Source organism: Canis aureus, chromosome 4 (assembly GCF_053574225.1).
Source record: "Canis aureus isolate CA01 chromosome 4, VMU_Caureus_v.1.0, whole genome shotgun sequence".
Lineage (NCBI taxonomy): Eukaryota > Metazoa > Chordata > Mammalia > Carnivora > Canidae > Canis > Canis aureus.
Genome location: NC_135614.1, coordinates 44687728 through 44709741, shown reverse-complemented (window position 1 = coordinate 44709741; position 22014 = coordinate 44687728). Strand labels below are relative to the sequence as shown.

At 43.0% G+C, this 22014-nt stretch overlaps 1 protein-coding gene and 1 long non-coding RNA gene across 2 annotated transcripts in view; one reads left to right on the top strand and one right to left on the bottom strand.

Annotated features, from left to right (window-relative positions):
• LOC144312666 (uncharacterized) overlaps window positions 1–2237 on the top strand; it is a 38124-nt gene extending 35887 nt beyond the window's left edge. Inside the window, exon 3 of the long non-coding RNA XR_013378200.1 lies at window positions 687–2237. This is a non-coding gene — a long non-coding RNA (uncharacterized LOC144312666). The remainder of the gene's footprint in view (window positions 1–686) is intronic.
• SLIT3 (slit guidance ligand 3) overlaps window positions 1–22014 on the bottom strand; it is a 591462-nt gene that overhangs the window by 225302 nt on the left and 344146 nt on the right. The window lies entirely within an intron of this gene.

Genomic DNA, 22014 nt, shown 5'->3' with positions numbered 1-22014 from the left:
CAGATTAAAAGCAGAGGGTAATGTTTTTGACCAGCTCTATCCAATAGAAATATAATACGAGCCACAGATGCCAGCCCCTACAGAATCTTAAATTTGCTAGTAGCCGCATTAAAAATGTAAAAAGAAACACATTATATATTTAATACATAACCATATCCAAAATATTATAATCTCAACATATAATTGAGATAAGGTTGTTAATAAGCTATTTTACATTTGTTTTTGGCACTGTCCTCAAAAATCTGGTGTGTATTTTATGCGTATAGCACATCTTAATTTAGACTAGCCACATTTCAAGCGCTTGTAGCCACATGCAACAAGAGGCTATTGTGGAGAACCGCGTAGTTCCAGGCTAAAAGAGCAATAACAACCAAATGCGATGTGTACACTGTGTCTGGTTTGTATTGTGAACAAACCAGTTGTTAAAAAAATTTTTTTTAGAAAAATAGGGGACTTGTAATATGGCCTGGATATTGGATGATACAAAGGAATTATTCATTTTTTAAAGTGCAATAATGATGTAGTTTTGGAAGAACATATTTTTACTTTTTAATGAGGCATTCTGAAATATTTAGGGATAAAGTGTCACAATGTCTATAATTTACTTTAAAATACTTTGGCAAAACAACAACAGCAACCCCACCAAGAGCAGAATATTCACAACTGTTATCTTTTGTCTGTTTCAGATGGAAAATTTCAGGAGGCCAGCTGCATATCTGCATTTGAATCCCATTGCTCTGGGAAAGGAGAAGGAGCTACAGCAACCAATAAACTCACTCTAACAGGACTTCCTTCCTCTGGAAGGGAGGCCCAAGAGAACCTGCAGCCAAGGGAGGCTGTCCTGAGCCCTGCAAGAAGAGCCCGGCTGAGGCAGCACAGCAGGACCCAGCGAAGTCAGATCGTAGCTGAGCGCGGAGCCAGAGGAGGGAGGCCCCTCCGGGCGCCAAGCCCGTCACTTACCGGACTCCAGGCAGGACGCATCCAGCACTGTCCTTCATTAGCGCTAATGGAATTTCAAGGTCAATGACCAGTCATAAACATCAGCCCTAAATTAAGTGTATCTGAGGCTCCTTGCCCAGAGGATTTTTTTTTTTTTCTTAAAAGCCAAGTTGCTTGGGAGATAGGGGAGTGTCAAAAATACAGTTAACCTTTCAAGATGAAAACATTATCAATTCTATTGATTTAGATCATAACTCGCTTCCACTTAACTCATCAAAATGGATTGCCAATTTTAGAAATAATGTATTTCTCCGTCTTAGGGAGTCTTTTCTCACCTCTCCTTCCCATCTCTTTCTCCAGGCAACTTTTCTCTCAAGTCCACTGGGGACACCTTATACAGGAGATTGACTGGGGTCTGGCTAGATTGCTGACAACACCAAAATGCTGTACACCTCACCCGTAGTGCTTTGTATTATTGATAGTGGCTTCTCTGCCTGTCATTTCTCCCCCTCTCCTTCCAAACAGCTGGGAATATCCCTGCGATCCTTGTCATACAACATGACTAATATGTTCAGCTTCAGAGGTACAAAGGAGACAGAAATAAATGAAGGGATCGCTAAATAGGAGTTTTTCTATTCCTCCAGTGGGATGATGAGTAACTAGGAACAGACGGCCCCAAGCATCATCGCATAATCATCAGGTTGAGGGCCTGAAAGACTCTTAAAAAAACTGAAATCAACACCCTATCTAAGGTCAAATGTATGGTGGGCTTAGGTTCCAGGGCCAGAGTCAACAGCAATTTCTAGCTAAGTCCTAGTATTAACACACCTTGAGATTTACAAGCCAGATTTTAGCACCTCCAAACCCTTCCTGCTTGGCTCTGTCTGGGGCGTTGTGCCTTGGTTGTATGCATCAGCTCGCTTCCTTGCCTACTTCTGAATCTGTGTGTGGCACTGCAGGAAGGGAAAGAACTGTCCCCTGACATAAATCATAGTCAAACTCCCTATATGGTTTTTACTGATACTCCATGCTAAAAAATTCCAACCAGACTCCGAACAAGGCACCTCTTGCTGCAGACATTAATGACAGATTTTTGTTTTGACAAAATTTTGTCTGTACTGAATAAAGATGGCCATAGCCCTTCCACCGTGCCCCTGTGGCTCCCCGCCAGCCCTCTCTCTAAATCCTGGGGTCTGTTGTAATGTCTCCTGCTTCCCATCAAAAAAAAAAAAAATCTGGTATTGCTTTTATGTCCATATTATCTCTAGAAGCATACCCTCCAATATGGAAGGTTTTGGTGTGTGAAAATCTAATTCGTCGTTAGAGAAGCCAAGGAAACCTGTGTGGTGTTATTGTGTGATTCTCTTTTCCCCAGGCTGAAAGGGTTAGCTTTATCAAGCTAATACAATCTTCTTTCCCAAGACAGACTAACTCTGACTTTAAACAATCTGTGAATAAATAGCTCAACCTTCCCCCAAGTCTCTTTCCATTCATCTCAGCTGAGGAATGAGGGAATATGGATTATCATTTTGATTACAAATATATTTCTATCTAGAGGAAAATCTACAAAGGGCTAAAGTCACCTCTATAAATTTAAACAGTCTCCAGTTAGCCTGAAGAGTTAAACCTTTTTTTTTTTTTTTTAAACATCCTGGTGCTTCAAAGATGTTATGTTAGATAGATGTCACATTGATATAATAAACAGCAATGCCAAATCTACTGAATTAAAGGAAAAGAGAACCACATGCTGAGATTTTTCAGATGAAATCAGGTAATGACAGGGAAGAAAAATGAAACCGCATTTAAAACGGCTTGAGAGTCCAAAATTCAAGGTGTGGAGAGACTCCTAGCAGGAGAAATCTCAACTGTGCACTGCATTCATCATATATATATATATATATATATATATATATATATATATATATATATATATATGCATTTCTGCCTGGTGTTCCAACTTGGGTAAAAGAAAAAGAAAATGAGATTTAGAGGGTCCCTGGGGCTAGTAATACTTTGGTAAAGGAAGTTCGTATATCAGTTGTCACTGAGGCCCCAGCCATGTTGTCAACGGCTACACTAAGGTGAGGGTTTTTAGAAGATATTTTATAAGAGGTTTGTGAACCCGATTTGTGTTTCCAACAACTTCCTTGCACTTGCCATTAATTATAGTCAGGTGGAAGAATCCAGCTCTCGGGGCGCTGGATCCACGGACGGACGCGTGGCACGGTTAGGGCCAGCCCCAGCATCCACGCGGCAGTGCAGCCTGGGGGGGGGAGCTCGCTGAAGCTCTACGGAAAGACGACATCTCAGCATCAGTGATGCATTCAAGGTTCTACAGGGATGGCAAAGCTCTCCTTTTTGTCTAGCCCAAAGAACCCTGGCTTTAATTTGTGCCCGCTTCATTCTTATAAATGCTCTGTCCCCGGGGCCATTCCACTTCTAGAAATTTATCCTATAAATATACCCTGAGTAATGTATAAATATAGACACAGGAGGATGTTTACTATAACACTATCTTAGTGATACTAGAAACGACTTAAATCTCTATCCGTGGTTGCCTGGTTAATGTTAAACTAATTTCTAATGCATCTAGACAAGAGAATACCAAGCAGTTTATTCAAGGAGAATTATGTTCAGACGTGGAAGCATTGCCATGATATTTTGTTAAGTGAAATAGTAAACTTCAAAACAATATGTACTCTGATTCCATTTAATTAGGCATAGAAACTTTCTGGAAAGATAACCAAGTTTTCAATAACGGCCATGTCTGTAGAGAGGAACTCTTTTATTGTAAGATTAGGTAGTACTTGATTTGTATAAAATAATGTTCTCTGGTTTTTAAAAATTAAACACTTTAAAAGTCACTTAATTAAGATAAATTGAATACATGCTAGGCTTTTCTAGATTAAATACCACCAAGTGCTTTAATTTTTCAGCAATAAATTATATTTTGGATTCTATACATTATTGTTTAAAGTTACTTCCTCATTGATAAAAAGTGGGAACATAAAAGCCAAGAAGCTTTTTCCACACCATGTTTTGGTGATCTACCAATTTGATACTACTTAGTATGCTTTCTTCTATTCAAGGACTTTGCTTTGAGAAGTCAATGTCCATAATCAGTAGTAAATACTAAACAATTTAGAATGGATAAAATAAAAAAGGGACTTTGGCTTTTACTGCATGGAAATGACTGTCATTTCTTTCCAGCAGGAATCCAGGAAAAACAAACAAACAAACAAAAAACAAAACATAGTTTCCAGAACGGCAAACTCTCTGTAACAATGGCCTTGATTCTAGAAGATAAAGGATTTTGGGATATCTGGTCCTATTTGGACTGCATTCTAGAAGAGATTCAACGATAAAAGGCTACAAAGTAAAGAAGTCAGGCCTGCCTTCAGGGAAGATGAGCACGCTGATTGGATTCATTTGGCCTGTATTTTGGGAGTTGAAGATTTTAACTAGAGGCCTGTGGCCTCTCACATAGCACCCATGTGTACTTCCCCCGTGAACTTCCCCTCTGCACCTCTGAACTTTCCCTGTGCAGGACACCACATCCTTAGCTGGCACAACAGCTTCCTATACCCAGCCGACTTTGTGGAGAGCAAGGAGAACAACTTAACTATAGGCTAGGAGGACAATCTCAGAATGAATTATTCACCAGTGAGACGATCGCAGCTGCAGGCGGGAATACAGATGCCTGCACCCTCCACCCCTATCTGATCAACTACCTTATTCCGTATGGAGTGTGTGGGCATTCAGGGGCTTTCCACATTGCTTCCCAAACTGCCTTCTTTTTACATCTTCCAGTGCAAGCTTAATTCTCTGAGGGGAAGAGGGGAGTCTCCTCTCTTAAAAACCTCTTTTGTATATGTCAGTTTCTTCGTCTCTCTCTTCCTGGCTTATTTAAGCTAAGTTTCTCTCCCAATTTTATTTTATTAAACAAGATTTTATTTATTTATTCATCAGAGACACATAGAGGCAGAGGCAGAAGGAGAAGCAGGCTCCCTGCGGGGAGCCCGATGCGGGACTTGATCCCAGGACCCCGGGATTATGACCTGAGCCAAAGGCAGACTCTCAACCACTGAGCCACTCAGGTATCCCCCAATTTTATTTTTAATAGGAATCACAGACACCATCAACTCAGTATTTCATGCTGCACTCACTGATGTACTAGGTCCAAGGCATCGCATAAATACCCACGATGCATGGCTCACCTATAGTTTATGGGCTAACTGCAATCTCCTCACCTGACCCCTTGCTATGCTCCTTCAGTGGAGGAATAGTTTAGCATAATGACTGAACACAGAGGCTCTGGCACTGGATGGCTGAGGTTTAATCCTGGGTCTCAGATTTAAAATCCTCACCTTTTCCCTCAAAATCTGTGTAGTTACACATCACCTGTTATGTGACACGCAAAAGGGAAAATGACAGAGAACCTCAAAGGGGATATTTCCCTGCGCATGATCATGCACAGAAAACACCTTTCCTTTTTCTTCTCAGTCTTCTGGAAATCACTCACAACTGCACACTCCTCGTGTTCCCAAAAACCCTATTTCCTCCACTGCTTCCCTCCAGAGGTGCACACTGGGGCTAATCTATTCACCTCACGTGCAAGATGAAGAGGGCAATTTTATGTAGTAAAGATATATGGGACAAGCCAACCTCAAGTTCACATCCGTTAGAGCATTTCTCTGTTGGCAACATTTTTACAAGCCTCTCACAGCTATACGCTTAATTAAAATAAAAGGGTGATATACATCATTGCACCAAGTCCTTGCTGATGTAGAGGAAGGGAGGGGAAAAATGAGTGCATTAGTTTTCCTTTATTAAAAGAGTTATTTCAGCATGACATCTCAAATAAAGACTAGCCATTAGCAAAATTAAAAATTAGGTGAAGTTGATTTTGGGAAATGTACACCATTAGTGCCCTCCTTCTGCCTCTGGCTGCATCTTCTCCTGTTCTAGCTCCAAGCTGCTTCCGTTGCACTCTTGATCTGCAAGTTCCCCAAACTGATTATCATAATGATGGAATGACAAGCAGAGGAACAACAGTTTATCAACTCTGCTTGGTATTTATACTAAATAAGAAAAAAAAAGGTCAACCTTTACTGACCATATACTATGTGCCAGACACTTTGCTAAGTACTTTATCCATAAATGCTGGTTTAATTATTTAAATCACTCTTAGAGGGACACCTGAGTGTCTCAGTCGGTTTAGGCATCGACTTTTGATTTTGGCTCAAGTCATGATCTCAGGGGCTGTGAGTCTGAACCCCATGTTGGGCTCTGTGCTAGGCATGGAGTCTGCTTAAGATTCTTTCTTCCCCTTTCTAAAAATAATAAATAATAAACAACAAAAAACCCACTCTAAGGGAGTGTGGGTGAAGAAAAGCAATATTAATTGAACACTTGCCATATTCAAAATACATTCTGTGAGTTAATGCTCATACCAATATGTTACTACTCAATAAAATCAACCCCATTTTACAGATGAGCAAACTGAGGTTTTGAGAAATAACTGGCTCCATCCTGTAGTGTAACCATGTTAAGGAGCAAGGTTTCAAAGGGAAGTCTTTGTCTTTGCAAACAAGATCAATCCTACAAACATAATAAGTAGAGAGTGGGAACCAGTGTGAAGAAAAATCTGCAGAGGTAGGAATGTGCATGGTGCACTGGAGAAGGGATTGACTAAGACCAAGGGATTCTGAAAGGGGAGAGACAGACCAAGAGAGAGAGGGTGGCTGCAACTGCAAATGGTGGAACTTGAGTTGACAGATCATGTACTTAATTAGCAAAGAGGAGGACTCCTAGGGAAAAAAGGTGTCAAGGATGATTCCAGCCTGGAGTCTTAATGATTGGGACAATGATAGAAGGCCTATGAGAAAAAAACGACTGGATTGAAAAGGTTTTGGGGATAGGGTTCACTTTGGCAAATCATTAGATGGAAGAAAAAAGGAACAAGTTGATGTCTAGAACATTCTATAGGCCAGAGGCCTGGGGATAGGTCTTGATGTTTCCCTCTCCTTAATTCTTGTACTTATCCAATCACCAAATTCTATCATTTACATTTCCAAGAAGCTGTGCAATCCACTTCTCTATGTCCACTGGCAACGTCCTCACTTGAGGCACCACCACCTCTTCCCGGGCTGCTCCAAACCCTCCACTCCCCACAATCAACTTTCCATCCTGGAGGGAGGGTGCTCTCCTACAAACAGAAACGTGATTAGGTAACTTCCTTATATCTTTTAAAGGCTTCTCAGTGTCCTTAGACTAGGGTAGGCATCAGCAAACTATGGCCTGTGGGGGCCAAATCCAGCTTGCAGCCTGAAATAAAGTTTACTGGAACTCAGCCTCTTGTTCATTTATGTATTTATTGTTCATGGCAGCTTCTGTGCCATCATAGCAGAGTTAAATAGTTATGGCAGAGACTACCTGGCCCTTTGCAGAAAATGTCAGTCAACTGCTAGATAAGAGTCCTTATAAAATGGTTCACAAGACCCCACCTGACTGGACCCTCACCTACTTCTCTAGTCTCTTTCGTGCCTCGATTCCCTTGCTCTTGGCACTTCAGTCATCCTGGCCAACTTCCAGCTGCTCACAGGGGCCACAGAAATGGGGTTCAGTGGCCATGTATTGGCATGGCCTGTCGAGCATCCTAACTCCCCATGTTCCTGGGAGACAGGCCTTTTGGATGGAGGACACTTCTAGCTCCAGTCTTTGTCTGGCTTCCTTGTCCTGCTTCTCTTTCCTGTAGACAGGGGTCTAGTACCCTCATACTGCTCTCTCTGTCCTCTTCAAATGCCCCTTTTAGCACAGGAGCCCAAATCATCTATTGTACCTCATTTCAACTCAAGCCAGTGCAATGAATATAGGAACATTTGAGTTCTGAATCTTTCTTCTAAATGAAAGTCTTTTCCCTTAAAAACACAACAACAGCACTACCTTCCAGAGAACCGTAAGCAGGTGCAAGGACTTAGCAGAGCAGAGGGAAAAGATAGAGAAATCTCTTCCTCATATCCCTGAAATTCCATCATACAGGAAGGCAGTGGTCTCTTCCACTGAGGAAATCAGTCCCAATTTCAGACATCCAGTATTGACTGAACATCTAGGAGTCAAGAAGAATACTAAGTCTGTTATTTTATGCCTTCCTTCTGAACCATGTAAATGAGCCTGGGATCCATTACAGGTTACCAGGAGCTATTCTAGAGAGTTTAAGAAGACCAACAGTTTTGTAACCATCTGTCAATTTTGTAGCAAATTAGGACAAAATGCTTACACATGTTGGATGGGCTCCCAATTCCTCTGGGAGTAGCTCTCAGGAACAATACCACAGAACTGGCCAGCCAAGGGAGCTGCTACAACACAAAGCTGGGAAAGCAGGAGGCAACTGCCCCAACTGCTGGTTCCAGGGTGAGACCGTCCAGCTGTCATGTGGGGATTTTAAAAGCTATAACCCTCAGCAGTTGGCTCTGTAGCTATTACATGTCTGCAGAAACCACAACAGCAAGAGGGATCCCTGGCAGGCCCTCTCTTCCCAACGAACTCAGTTCTGGATTCCAGTCTTTGTATACGCGTATCAGATGGCAGATATTCAGTCACCAGCAGAGCCATGGGGGAGTCTGGGGACTGCCATTTTTAGCTTTCCCATCTCTGCATTATAGACAAGTATACAAGGAGGATGTTGGAAAGAACATGGAACGAGGCAATATGTAGTATGCATGTTGTAAACAAACAAACAAAAACAAAGGGGTTGCCACTTCCCTGATTTTATAGAAGCAGAAACCACAGTTCTGAGGATGATGTGCTCACTCTCAAAGCCAAGTCCAGGTTTGTCAACTCTAAGCCTCATGGCTTATTCTAATATAAAAAAAGAGAGTGTCATTCATTATATTTAAAGGCGCTAACCAAGTGGTATTCTTACTGCCCTAAATGACACATTTCAGAGCTTAGCTAGCTGCTGGAAAGCTGATTAGAAGTCAGCTGACAAGGTCAGCTATGAACCCAGATGGGTAGGATCTGGTATCTCTATCAGCTTTTCTAGCAACTCACTATTCAGAAAATTATTTGCACAGGCTGTGTTCCATCCACCAGGTCGCTCAATGACAACAGTGCTTTTTTCCCAGTGGTACTAACTCAGAAATCAGGATCATCGTAGAATGACAACCCATAGCTCCCCAAACACAGGAAGACTGAGTCTATCCACCCACCTAACTCAGCATATGAGGTCCTGAGGAGAAGCTCATCTCTCTAGGAGAGAACATAGATCCCTCATCTACGGTTGCAGTTTTCAGAAGCAGACATGAGTTGTTATTCAGTTGGTCATTACTATCTAATCATTTCACCACTGGGTCAACACAGTGCCCAACCCTGGGAGCTCTGCTTTGTGCCTCTACCCTCCAATTCATCCTTCCTACTGCCAGATGTGTATTTCTACAATCTGATCTATGTTAGTGCTCTGCTCAAGAACCCTTTAGCTTGTCACTGCTGTGTCATAGATGAAGTCCACTTAACAACAACAAATATCCAATTAAAAAGCAGACAAAGGACTTGAATAGACTTTTTTCCCCCAAAAAGACATACTAATGGCTGATAGGCATCTGAAAAGATGCTCGGCATCACTAATCATTAGGGAAATAAAAAGTAAAACCACAATGAGATACCACAGTATATGCTTTAGGATGATTACCATTTTTAAAAGTCCTAGTAGTAAGTTTTAGAGGGGATATAGAGAAACTAGAACCCATGTGCAATGTTGATGGGAATGTAAAATGATGTAGCTGCTGTGGCAAATGGTATGACAGCTATAAAGTCCAAGGTGCCTGTTGTGGTATTCAATGCCTTAGACCACTGGGCTCCAACCTGTTCTAGCTTTACCCCCTTGCTTCTTCCTGCAATTAACTATATTGGCCATTCCTAAAGCCCATCACACCCTTTCACGTCTCTGGCCTTTGCTCCAACTGTCCCCTTGGTCCTGTGTCCATTTCTCCAAATGTGTGCGTGATAGCTCCCCCCATCTCCGATCATTTCTCTTGGCTTTTCACTGAGTTTAGAATCAGATTCAAACTCTACTGTTGCCTATGAGGTCCTTTGAGACTGCCAATGGACCACTTGTCCTCTTATTCCCTATCTGCAGTCACACTGGTCTTTTTGTTCCTAGAACACCCCAAATTTCTTTCTGGCCTCAAAGCCTGAGCTTGCATCTTCTCTGCTTCCAACATTCTTGTACCTCTCTTCCAATGGCTAGAGGTTTCTTATCATTTGTGATTCAGTTTTACCTTTGAGAGAGACTTTCTCTGACTGCCCCTGCATAGAAGGGCCCCATCCTCATTCTGTAGCTATTTCCTTTGTGGCACTTATCAGAACTTGCATTTGCCTTACATATTTCCTTAACCGTTAGGATGTAGTCCTACACTGCCTGCGAATGTGTAAGCTCTGGTAACAGGGACACTGTTTAGCGCAGTATTGTTCACCTACCAATAACTGGAGGACTGAGCATGTTTGGCACTCAGTCAAATGTCATCCTTCTCTGAAGCTCTTCTCATTTACCTCATGGAACAGATCCCTCCTTTATCTGGTTTGCTTTGCACTTTCTTCCACTGCTAGCACATCACCTATCACATCGTGTTACAGTTAGCATGGATGTGACTATTTCTCATACCAGACGGAGAGCTTCAAGACAGGGATGATATATTATTAATTGTGACATTCCCAGCACCCAGTAGAGTGGTTGGCAAGTAATAGGTACTCAATAAAGATTTGTTTAATGTAGCATTTTCCAAACTTTTGTCACTTTTTTTCCGTCTTCAGGATTTTTGTCATGTTTACGTACACTTCCTTTTAAAATGGCTCACATTTAAATTATTAAAGAGGAGGGCACCTGGGTGGTTCAGTAGCTGAGCATCTGTTTTTGGCTCAGGTCCTGATCCTGGGTTCCTGGGATCAAGTCCTGCATCGGGCTCTCTGTAAGAAGCCTGCTTCTCCCTCTGCCTATGACTCTGCCTCTTTCTGGTCTCTTATGAATGAATGAATGAATGAATGAATGAATAAATCTTTAAAAAATGAGGAAAACAATAACATCAATAAGAATTTAATGGGTGAGCTATAGTTTTCTCTATTGTACATCAACAATAAATTTTTAAAAGTTTTCCCATGTATCCTTAAATGTGTTTACTACTAGTCTTTAAGAAACCCTGGTATATAGACTTGGCCCCTTGCTTTCATGCCACTCTGGTGTCCCTCTGGATCTCTGGATTTAAGCCATACCCAAGAAAGACAGGGCAACAGAGGCTGCTGTGTATATCACATCTGCCGCCCACTGATCCTCCCTGATTAGAAATCTGTCTCGGGAGCTGTTTCTTGCCCCTTTTTGGGTGACCAGGTCTTTTATGAGAAGGAAATGCCAAACAGAATTTTAAAATTTCTAGTGTTTGACATTAAATTCTCCTTTAGAGGAATTCTTATTTATTTTTTTAACATTTAAACAGCCGAGAGTGAATCTAATTAATATTTTAGGTACTGCTTTACTTAAAATAGAACTTTTAGAACCAAAACACTTTCACACTTGTTCCCTCACTTTCTCTGCATACTGTCTTTGGAAGGGAAATGGGCAATATGTTATACATGGAGAGAGTAACCCTGGCTAAGGTCATCAAAGTACCTCTGCCCAAAGTCCCAGGGCTGGTGACACGTCTGACTCTTAATGTGACTCTTTCCATCACGTTATAGGTTATTGGTCTGGACCCAGCAATAAACTATTCATTAAAAATACTGAGTAATGTGGGATGCCTGGGTGGCTCAGCAGTTGAGCATCTGCCTTTGACTTGGGGCATGATCCCGGAGTCCCAGGATCGAGTCTCACGTCGGGCTCCCCACAAGTTGCTGGTTTCTCCCTCTGCCTGTGTCTCTGCCTGTGTCTCTCATGAATAAATAAAAAATCTTTAAAAAAGTACTGAGTAATAACAAATAGCTAATATTTGGTGAGTGCTTATTATTGCCAGGCACTGTTCTAAGAACCTTCTCAATCCTCACAAGAGCCCAGTGAGTTAGGTACTCTTATTGTGTCCATTTAATAGATATGTAAACCAAGGCTAACAGAAATGAGATTATCTGCTCAAAATTATGCCAGCAAGTCATACCAACCCCACCCAATGTCCCATAGTCATATTAAGCATTGTTATTATTGTTGCTGTTATAATGGCAATGGTTAACATTTTCTGAGGACTTACTATGTGCCCAACACTGTGTTAAACATTTTAGGAGATTTAAGCCATTTAATCATCACAGCAATCCTATGAGTAGGTGCTATCAGGACCTTCAGTTTACAAATGAGGAAACTGAGGCACAGAGTGGTTAACCCACCTACCCAAAGCTTGTGATCAAGTGAGTAGTGGTAGAGGCAGGAACAAAGGCAGGCCTGCCTTGAAGCCAGGGTCGGTATGGCTCAGAGAGGAGCAGAGAGAGGGCTAAGTCTGTCCAACTGGAAGTAAGACTTTCTAGAATTCCATCTCCCTCAGTTACTCTGCAGGGATAGCTGTCTCTCCTGATTGGCAGGTTATTTATCTGAGGCCTACCTGAGGAGTTTTACACACAGGCAGACAAACAAAGCCTGGCTTCTACTGAGGAGGCAAATGACCAGGGGTCTGATGGCTCACATTGGTGCCTGGGCAGAAGAATACTGACCACTGGGAAGTGGCTAAGGCTGGCAGGGGGGTGGAGGCCTCCTCACAGTCAGGCTCTGGTCTGGTTTATTCCACAGGGTTCCCTCCTTAAGGACTACAGACACCTTTGGGCCTGGTACCTCCACTTAAGGTGGGCAAGGAGGAGACACAGTAAGTCCAGACCCCTGCAGCATGAGTCACCCTCAGGAGAAGAAATGAGGTCCTAGGTAGTGTGTTGCAAGGGGGAAGCCACCCACCTACCTCGCTGGACAGAAGTGAAAGCACAGATTCCTGGGCACACCTTCAAGGAAACAGCACCCTTGGGGGTGAGGACAGGCGATTTCAGGGTCCACTCTCAGCTTGGAGAACCCATGGCTGTATCTTTGCCTGAAGATGGCTCAGAAGTAGAGAAGACCATCCACTGTACGCAGGGCCGTCAGTGCAGAGGAGAGGACACCCTCTCAGTCTTCCCTACACAGCCCTGCTAGGGAGTGAGGCTTATATTTAAGCAAACACTAAAACAGGTAGGCGCTCTTGGAGGCCAAATGGTTTATCCTTTGGGGCTCCAAGGTCAGGTAGTCTGGTCTCTAAAATGCTCCCTGCCACTCCTAGCCAGGCGACATTGGGCCAGTTACTCATAACACCCACGGCCTCAGCTTTGGGCTCCACAGGGGAGACAACCACTTCTACTGGTGTTGGCACTGTAAGGAGAGAGCACAGACAGAGCTGGGCATGGTGTCTGGCACACAGTAAGTTCTCAGAAGTGCAAGGCCTGAGCACTGTTGGTACTACACCTGTGATTAGGGAGGCTGGGGCACCCTCCTTCCTCAGCTCATGTCTAGAAACAGAATCCTGGGGAGGGGTTCGCAGGTGATACCCATGGCTTCATATAAGGAACAGAGCTCTGGTTCTGGAAATTCTCAAACCAGGAGTTCCCCCTGGAGGATTGATCCACCCAGCACAGGCTCTCTTGTCCTGTTTCACGGTGAAACATGCTGCAGTAACTTATATGCTTTTGTAAAGTGTGACAGCTTATATCGGAGGATAAAAGCTGCAGAGCTGCTGCCTCCCTCTGCAAATATGGTGTCCTGCCCCGACTGCTGACAGCCAGCCAAGGCCCACTGCCCTCCATGCTCCTGTCCCAGAAAGCCCGGGAGTTCCTCAGGTAGTCTTATTAGTATCGTCTAGATTTGGCAGGAAGGAAACGTGGGTACAGAACAAACTCCCCAGGCAAGTCAGAGCAGCAGCCACCAAAAAAGCTTCCCCCAAGAGAGAAAGACCATGTTTCATTTCACCTCATACATTACATATAGAGTTTAGACTGCCTGTAACCTGGCAATTGCCTTTCAGAAAACAAACAAACAAAAAAAGATGGAGTTGAAATAACAAATGATTGATTGACTCATTCATCCACCCCACAAATATTATTGTACATCTATCATGTGCCAAACATTGTGTTAGGATCTGAGGATACAGAGATAAGCAAAATAAAGACATGGTCCCTGGCATCACCAAGCCTGAGGCTGAAGTGAGAAAGACACCTTGACCCCATATGTCACTCTACAAAAACTCAAGTTATAAGTTAAGAGTTTGATAGAAGTTCTCTGGACAGGAAAGGCCTAGCGTGTCTGAGAGCATGTAATGAAGGATGGGACCTGGGGTGGGTGGGATGGGGTGGCACTGGGTGATCAGGGCTTCAGCAGCCCTGCCTCTATGTTGTACTGTCAGTGAACAAAGCAGTGATTTGTGGACAGAAGGCTTGTGGCACAGTTGTCTGTCCACATACACTTCTGAACAGGGAGAGCTGCTCAGGACATGGCGACCTGAGAGGACTCCTGGAGGGTTCCCCTCTCAAAGTCTGCCTTAATAGCTTCCTGGAGAGGTTTTCACCACTTACCCAAGCACCGGAGCCATATTTTAAAATGTTCCCTGACATTTCTACTCTGAGTCACAGAACTGCAGGTAGGGGGAAGAGGTGGTGAGCAGAATCCTACTTTCTTATGGAACCTACCTGTTGCCTGACCTGTATAGCCATAGCCATGTTCCCAGGGAGATGATGGTGATTTCAAATATGGTGGAGTTGGGAATACAATCCGTCACTGAGAGCCACAGCCAACAAAGAGAGGGGTTGCTGTAGGGGAGTGCAGCTGCCACATGCCTGGAGCTCCCTGGTAGGTGGCAGGACCTGTTGGGACAATTTCTCCCAATTCAGCCCCAAATCCCAACTTCCTATTCTACTCCTGACATTTTTCGTTTTCATAGAAGGCACCGTAAGTTTTCAAATTATTCTTCTGGACTTGATAAGAAGGGCTGGAAGGGCATGAGGGAAAAAAAACCACCTATATCTGGGTTTCTTCTCTATAAAAGTCCTCTCTCTTTCTGGGCCCCTACCTTATAAGGAGGCAGAAAGAACAGTAATTCCTGCATTTTTTTTCTTTGGCAAGAATTTTCCTCCTTTTTGCAGACAAAGCCCTGGTGTATTCATCTCAATCAATCAACATGTGGCCCAGGGACACCCCATGGGGCACCATAGTCACCAATGTACCTGGGAGGAAACAGAAGCCCAGTTCCGTCTCCTTCACATCCCATCCAAGTGACAGGCCAGTTTGTACCCTCTCAGTCTGTTTCCATTATCTGTAAAATGGGGAAGCCTGCCTCCCAGGGCTATTCAGAAGGGAAGCTCGCAGCCCCACATACTTTGGAAAGCACAGACCACGATTTGGGTAGCGCCCCCTGGAGTTGAACTAACTTTGTGCACAACAGGCACAACCTCCTGTGGTAGCCTCCCACAGCAAGAGCTTCGTCAATAGCAGCTATCCAAATAAGATCCTTCCTTTGGAAGTGGACACTAATAACCGAGCCTTGCACATGAGTACTACCAGCAAGCATAATAACCATGTGGGAAGATCGTCATCTTATAGAGATGACAACACACACTTTTAATGGAGACAGAGAATCTTGCAGGACAGGAGAGAAAAGAGTGTAAGCAAAGAATCCAAGATATACACAACAGTTGGGTTGAAGTGGAGGATATTTAATATTCACTAGCTCTTAGAAAGGACTTTGCAGTCTGCCAAGTGTTTCTGACCAGCAACTTGGCTAATTCTTATAATTGGCAGAGGCACATATCGGGGTTCCATTTTTAGGGAGGAGGACGTTGAGGCTCTAAGGAGCAGTGTCCCTCTCCTAGTGAGCACCATTAGTAAGTGATGGAGTCTGGACTTGCGTTCAGGACCTCTATATCCAAAGCATAGATGTGAGTAAAGAGAAGAAAAATGACTAGAATCACCTGGGGCCAGACCCAGGTCAACAAAGCCCCAACAGGAGAGTTCAGATTTTGTGGAATAAGCAATGGGGAGGGAAGGAAGGTCTTTCAGCAGAAGAGGGACATAGGAACAGAGATATTTTAAGAGGACAGACCTGGTTGGGATAAGCTGAGTGGCACATGGAGTAGTGAGAGACAAGGAAGAGTTCATCATTTATTCAACCCATACTTGTTGAGATTGGTGCTGAGAAGGTGTTGCTTGCTCCATCCTTTCTCTTTTTGACTGGGAGCTTGCATTTTCCTCTACCAGGCAGCAGTGGCTCTGGAGTCTAACAAATACATGACCTGCAGTAGTCTGAGGGCATGATGGGCTTGATTTGCCTCCCAGAAGCACTTGGTCATCCTCTAAAGAGACCTACTTGCCAAAGTGGGCAAGTCCCTCCTGGCAGATGGCACAGTAATAATCACTCACCAAGAGCTCCCAAACGAGTAAGTAACCAATGGGAAGCACCTGCTTACAGAAAGAGCCTGGAGAGTTGACAGACTGTTGATTTTGAGCCACCCAAGCCTGCTTTTCCTTCCCACTTGTTGAGATTCTACTTAAATAGCCAGTCCTTAGGTGATCCACTTCCAGATTCATATTTTCTTGACACAGATCAGAAATACTGGAGAGAAAGAGCTCATTTGCTCATTCATTCAACTAGTAGATACTGAATCTATTGGGGGAAGAAACAGAGGTCTGCCTTTGACACAGGTCTGGCTGATACTACATTGTGATAACAGTGAAGGCATAAGGCTCCGAAGCCACACAGGATGAGGGGAAGGCTTTCTGCTGGAACAGACATTCAAGTTCAGTCCTGAAAGAGGAGTGAGGGCTGCCTTTGAGACAGGGCAAGGGTGGTTTAGAAGGGCAGAGAGCCTGTGCAAAGGGAGAGAGGCAAGGAAGCCTGTTTTGAAAACTAAACAGCAATAATAAATGACTCATTCTTGAGCACTTACTGTGGGCCAGGCACTATGCTAAATGCTTTATGTGTGTTTTCTTATAGATCTTTAAATGTGAAATAAGAATAAACCTGTAAAGTAGGGCTTGTCCTCATTTTGCAGGTGGAAAGTTAACTCAGAGAAGGTAACTAATTTGTCCAAGGTCACCTGTTAAAATACAATAAAGTCAAGATTCAGTTGCAAGTCCTCTTCTTCCTGAAATCAGGGCCACCTCGCTGTGCATCCAGGGCCTCTCTGGCCACACCTCCTCCTCCTCCACACCTACCTCCTCTAGGAAGCCTTTCTTAACTTCATTCATCTACAAAGACAGTTGTTCTTTCTCTGGTTGGCACTGGGTCCCCCCTTATCTCCACATCCAGAGAATACCTTCCACAAGGCTGGACGTATAGCCTCCACTCTGCTGTTTGGGTGTGTTCGTTTATTCCTTTGTTCTAATTCTCCCACAGCACCTTCAGAAGTATTTGTTGATTGGCTATTCTTTTGTCTTAGTGCCATAATGCTAAAATGATCTTAATTGGAAAAGGCTGTTATGTTTATACAGGTCTCTAACTCTCGGCCAGAAGGGAAGTTTGAGTGCATTTCAGCTTTCATGGTGTTTTCATAAAGACATATAGAGTTACGGTGAACAGCAAGGAAAGAGCACAAATCACGACGTTCTGTTCTCAGCTCCTGAGGCTCTGGAGAAACTCCGAGAAATCCCATCACAGCACTCCCAGGCCCTGCAGTGTGGTTTCTTTGAGAAGCATCCTTTGTATTTGTGTCTGATTTTTGTTTAAAGAATATTCTTTCCAAGATGGCAAACATTAAAGCAGCAAATCTGTTTATATTTGGCAACTAAAAAAAGTATCAGACGAAAAGCAAATTTCAAACAATGAAACGAACCTGACCTAGCAAATAAAGGCTCTGGAATCCCATCATTATAATTAGTTTTCCCTACACAATTAGGGATGCTTAGCCTAGGGAGGACCACATGGATGTAAAGTTAGTGAAATGGAAAAAAGAAATTCTAACGAAAACTGCCCCTTGCCACTAAGGTACTTGGATCCTATTTCTTGTGGATGGGGAATCAACAATCATTAGGCCAAAACCAAAGATGGGATGGGATCCCTGGGTGGCTCTGTGGTTTAGCGCCTGCCTTCAGCCCAAGGCGTGATTCTGGAGTTCTGGGATCGAGTCCCACATCGGGCTCCCTACCATGGAGCCTCCTTCTCCCTCTGCCTGGTGTCTTTGCCTCTCTCTCTCTCTGTCTCTCATGAATAAATAAAATCTTTAAAAAAACAAAACAAAGATGGGGCCAGGTCATTCACATGCCCTTCCTGGACCACAGCTTTTCCACTTAAAGCAAGTGGTCAGAGACCTCTCAAATCATAGTCTCTATTCTGCAAGAATAGTTTAATGTTTGCCATCTGTACATCACTATACATTCCCTCTCCCCCCCCCCCACCCGAAGGGAGGAAATTAACTCATTGAACAGTGTAGATCATGCTAGAATAACAAGCACACAGCTTTTTATGTCACTTGACTTCCTGGAGTGCCCTGTTTCCAGGCTGGGTGATATGCTGACACTGATCCTCAATGGATGCAAGGTGGTCAGCAAAAGGAGTGGGCTTTGGAGTAATTAGGTCATTTACTTAATCAACATATATTTAATGAGCACCTACTATGTGCTTCTCTTGTGCTAGGAACTGGGGTTACAGTGGTGAAGATTTAAATGTGATCCTTATTCTCCTGGAGCTTCCCATTTGGAGGTGGTAGGTAGGTAGATTAGATTAACTAATTTCTCTAGGTAGAGATTAAACAATTAACTAATAAGTAACTCTTTAATTATAACTGAACTTAGTGCTATGGAAGTGAGTTTATCATACACAGTGAGTTTATCATGCATACACACACACACACACACACACACACGTGTATATATGGGGGTGAGAGTAGAGTCAGAGAAGTCTTCCTGGAGGAAGGGATACCTGAGGTGTGGTTTGAGAATGAATAGGACTCATGGAATGAGAAGGACTAAAGCAGGTTAAGTTGCAGGGGGAGGAGTAGCTTAATTGAGGTCTTGGGGTAGGAAGGAATCCAACACACTGGAAGGAGAGCAAGGACAGAGTGTCTGGGACACGGGCTGAGGGAGTGACTGTGGTGACAACACTGGGTGAAATCATGCAAGGTCCCTATAGTTCATGTGGGAGGATTTTCATTTCTAACCTAAGAAAATGGGAAAAATCACTAAAGTGTTTTAAGCAGGGCAGTAAGGGGATCATATGTGCATTCTGGAAGAGACACCGATTCCATGGAGGAGTTGGATGGGGAGAACCATGCATAAGGGGAGACAATTTAGGAGATAGCAGTCCAGGCAAAAGGGAGTGGCCATCTGGCCTTGGGTGGTAGCAGTGGGAAGACATGAAGTGGACTGATGACATGTTTCAGAGGTAAAAAATCAACTAGACTGAGGTGGAGGCTATACAGCTAATGGGAGGCTCCGGTGTACTCTGAGCCTGGGACACTGGAAGCCAACAGAATTGGGAGGAAGGTCATGATGTGAGTGAGGACCATGGATTAGCCACTCCCTAGCTGTAGGACCTTGGGTGAGTCATGAGGCCTCCATGTGCCTTAGTTCTCTGTTCTGATTAAGAGGTCAACAGCTACCTTGTCTTATTTTAAAGAAGTAGAATAAAGTATGGTGCCTAATACAGTGCCCAGGACATAAAAGACTAGTAAATGGTAGTAGTTATAATCATCGTTATTTCCACCCTACCCACAGCATGAGCCATCAGATCCACATTAAAGCTTCTGGGATATCTTAGCTGGAACTTCTGACTTCCACAAGGCAAGTATACAATATGGTCTCATCCTAGGGGATCCATCTGCATGGTAGACACTGTACATCTGAATAGTTATGATATTTTCCTCCCTGGAATATGGCTGTAAAATCTCATTCTAACAAGCCAATACATCATAACAATTTTCTGACATGTAGAAGGAAACTACTTGGAAGAAGGCTGAACTTCTTATTCTTGCAGTTTGTTGTGGTCCTGTCTGTGTGAGAGAGAACATGAAGTATATTTTGGCTAAACACTAGACAAAAGGATCCTCCAAAATTGTGCTGGAATTTAACTGTTAGTATGCATGGATTTTAGCACCTAACTTCAAGAGAGAATGTTTAGTTATAATCCAAGACATCAGAGTGTGGGAGAAAGGGGCATTTAAACAGGAAATAGGGGAGAGATGCATATAAATGCTTAGCACATTGCCTAGCACCTAGTGACAAATACATGGTGGTATGACTGTGCTGCTGCTAATGAAGATATTGCAAGTTCTAGAGCAAACCTCAACATGGGAGCATTATACTTTATGAGCACCCTTTCAAGTCATTCATTAAACATCTTAAATAATGCCAGAGCTTTCAATTTGATAATAAATCTTTAATCCCCTCTATCCTGTTTTATCCTCTTTTCTATGTAATATTTGTGGCAGAGACCAATCTATCCCCATTGGGAAGACAGATACTTGTTCAAAATGGAAGACATGGTACACCTCCAGATCTATGGGAGGACAAAGACATGAAAAAAGATCCTCTATGGGTATATGAAATCCTGTAGATGATACAGGGTGACCAGCCACGGGGAGGCACACAAAGAACCAGAATAAAGGAAAGCAGCAGCAAGCCCAACTGAGGCACCTGGACATCAATGCTCAGAGCAGTGGCAGGGTGAAGGCTGGGATTGATAAGCGGAGGCTTTCAGGTGCTACTGCTGTGCTTGGGCCCATTTTGCCACGGGAGGCCAGTGGGAGCCATCTGGCTCCTGACTTACTATGTTAAAATAGGTAACGGGCAAGAGCACAAGTGTGTACCTGGCTTGGAATTCCACCTAGAACAGCTGTCTGATGAGTCCAGTATATCCTAGAAATACAGTAAAACTTAGAGATTCTCACACTTCCAAAATTTGGAATTTCTGCTAATTCAGAAGGGCTTGAGATGATCCATGTATATTCTTGGGAGGAAGTCTTGGCTAACCAATTTACAAATGCAGATAAGACAGAGGGAATCTTATGTCGCCAGAAAAACCCAACATTCAAGACATGCTTTGACGTGTTCTTTTATAAAGTAAGCTGCCTTAAGCAGCTCTATTTTGCATTAGGATATGGAGATTATATATATAATTATGTATAAGAATTATCTATGTAAAACATATAATTTTATAATTTAGTGAAATGGATCTTTTTTCATAAGTGTTTTATAATCAAGAGTTTTTATGGAGGCACATTATCTACTTTTATGTAAGGCACTCTGATATACAAGACAGAAAGTAACATTTAAGATCATGTTTTAATGCTATTAGTATTATTGCTCCTATATTGATCATAATAACAGCTATCATTTATTAAGCACTTTCCATATGCATGGCACTCTGTTAGAGAGGTTTCCTACATTACTTAATTTAATCCTATTATCCTATTTTTGCAAATGAGCAAACTGGGATTAAGGGCTAAGTAAATGGCCATGGTTACCCAGGTAGTAGGTGGCAGAGATGGGATATATACTGGATTGGACTAACTCTGGGGCCCATGTCCTCAGCAGATGGTAATGCAGTGGGGGAGGATAAAAGCTAAATAAAACTGTCAGGCAATAAATGATAAGTGTCAAATGAGATGTGGGTGATAAATGCTAACAGAGGGTAATAGCCCTTGGTAAGTGCCATTGGCTGGTTTGGTAATAACAGGTTTGTTCTGTTCAAGTCTTCATCTTGAAAAAGTATGCTGTTGCCCAGGGCTTAAGAACAAGAAGACTTAAATGATGGAATGTTTCTGGATGGTGCTTCTATAGGTTTGTCATCTTGAATGCCAGATGTCACCAGTCCTTCATGCAGAGCGGTGATTCCAGACAAAGTAAGTGATTTCCTACTGCTGTAAATCAACAGTTAAGAAGGACCACATCCTTGAATGTATTTGCCACTCTTTATATTCAAACAGTATTACTGATAGCAAAGAAGGAAAAAAAAAACCTAGAATCTCCCAGACACATAAAGTTATAAAGTATTTTTATCATCTGTTTAAAAAAAAAAAAAAAGGAAGCAACTAGAGTCTTCAGATTCTTTTACAGCCTGGTCTATTTTGCAAACACCAACCATCATATTAAGGGTATCAACA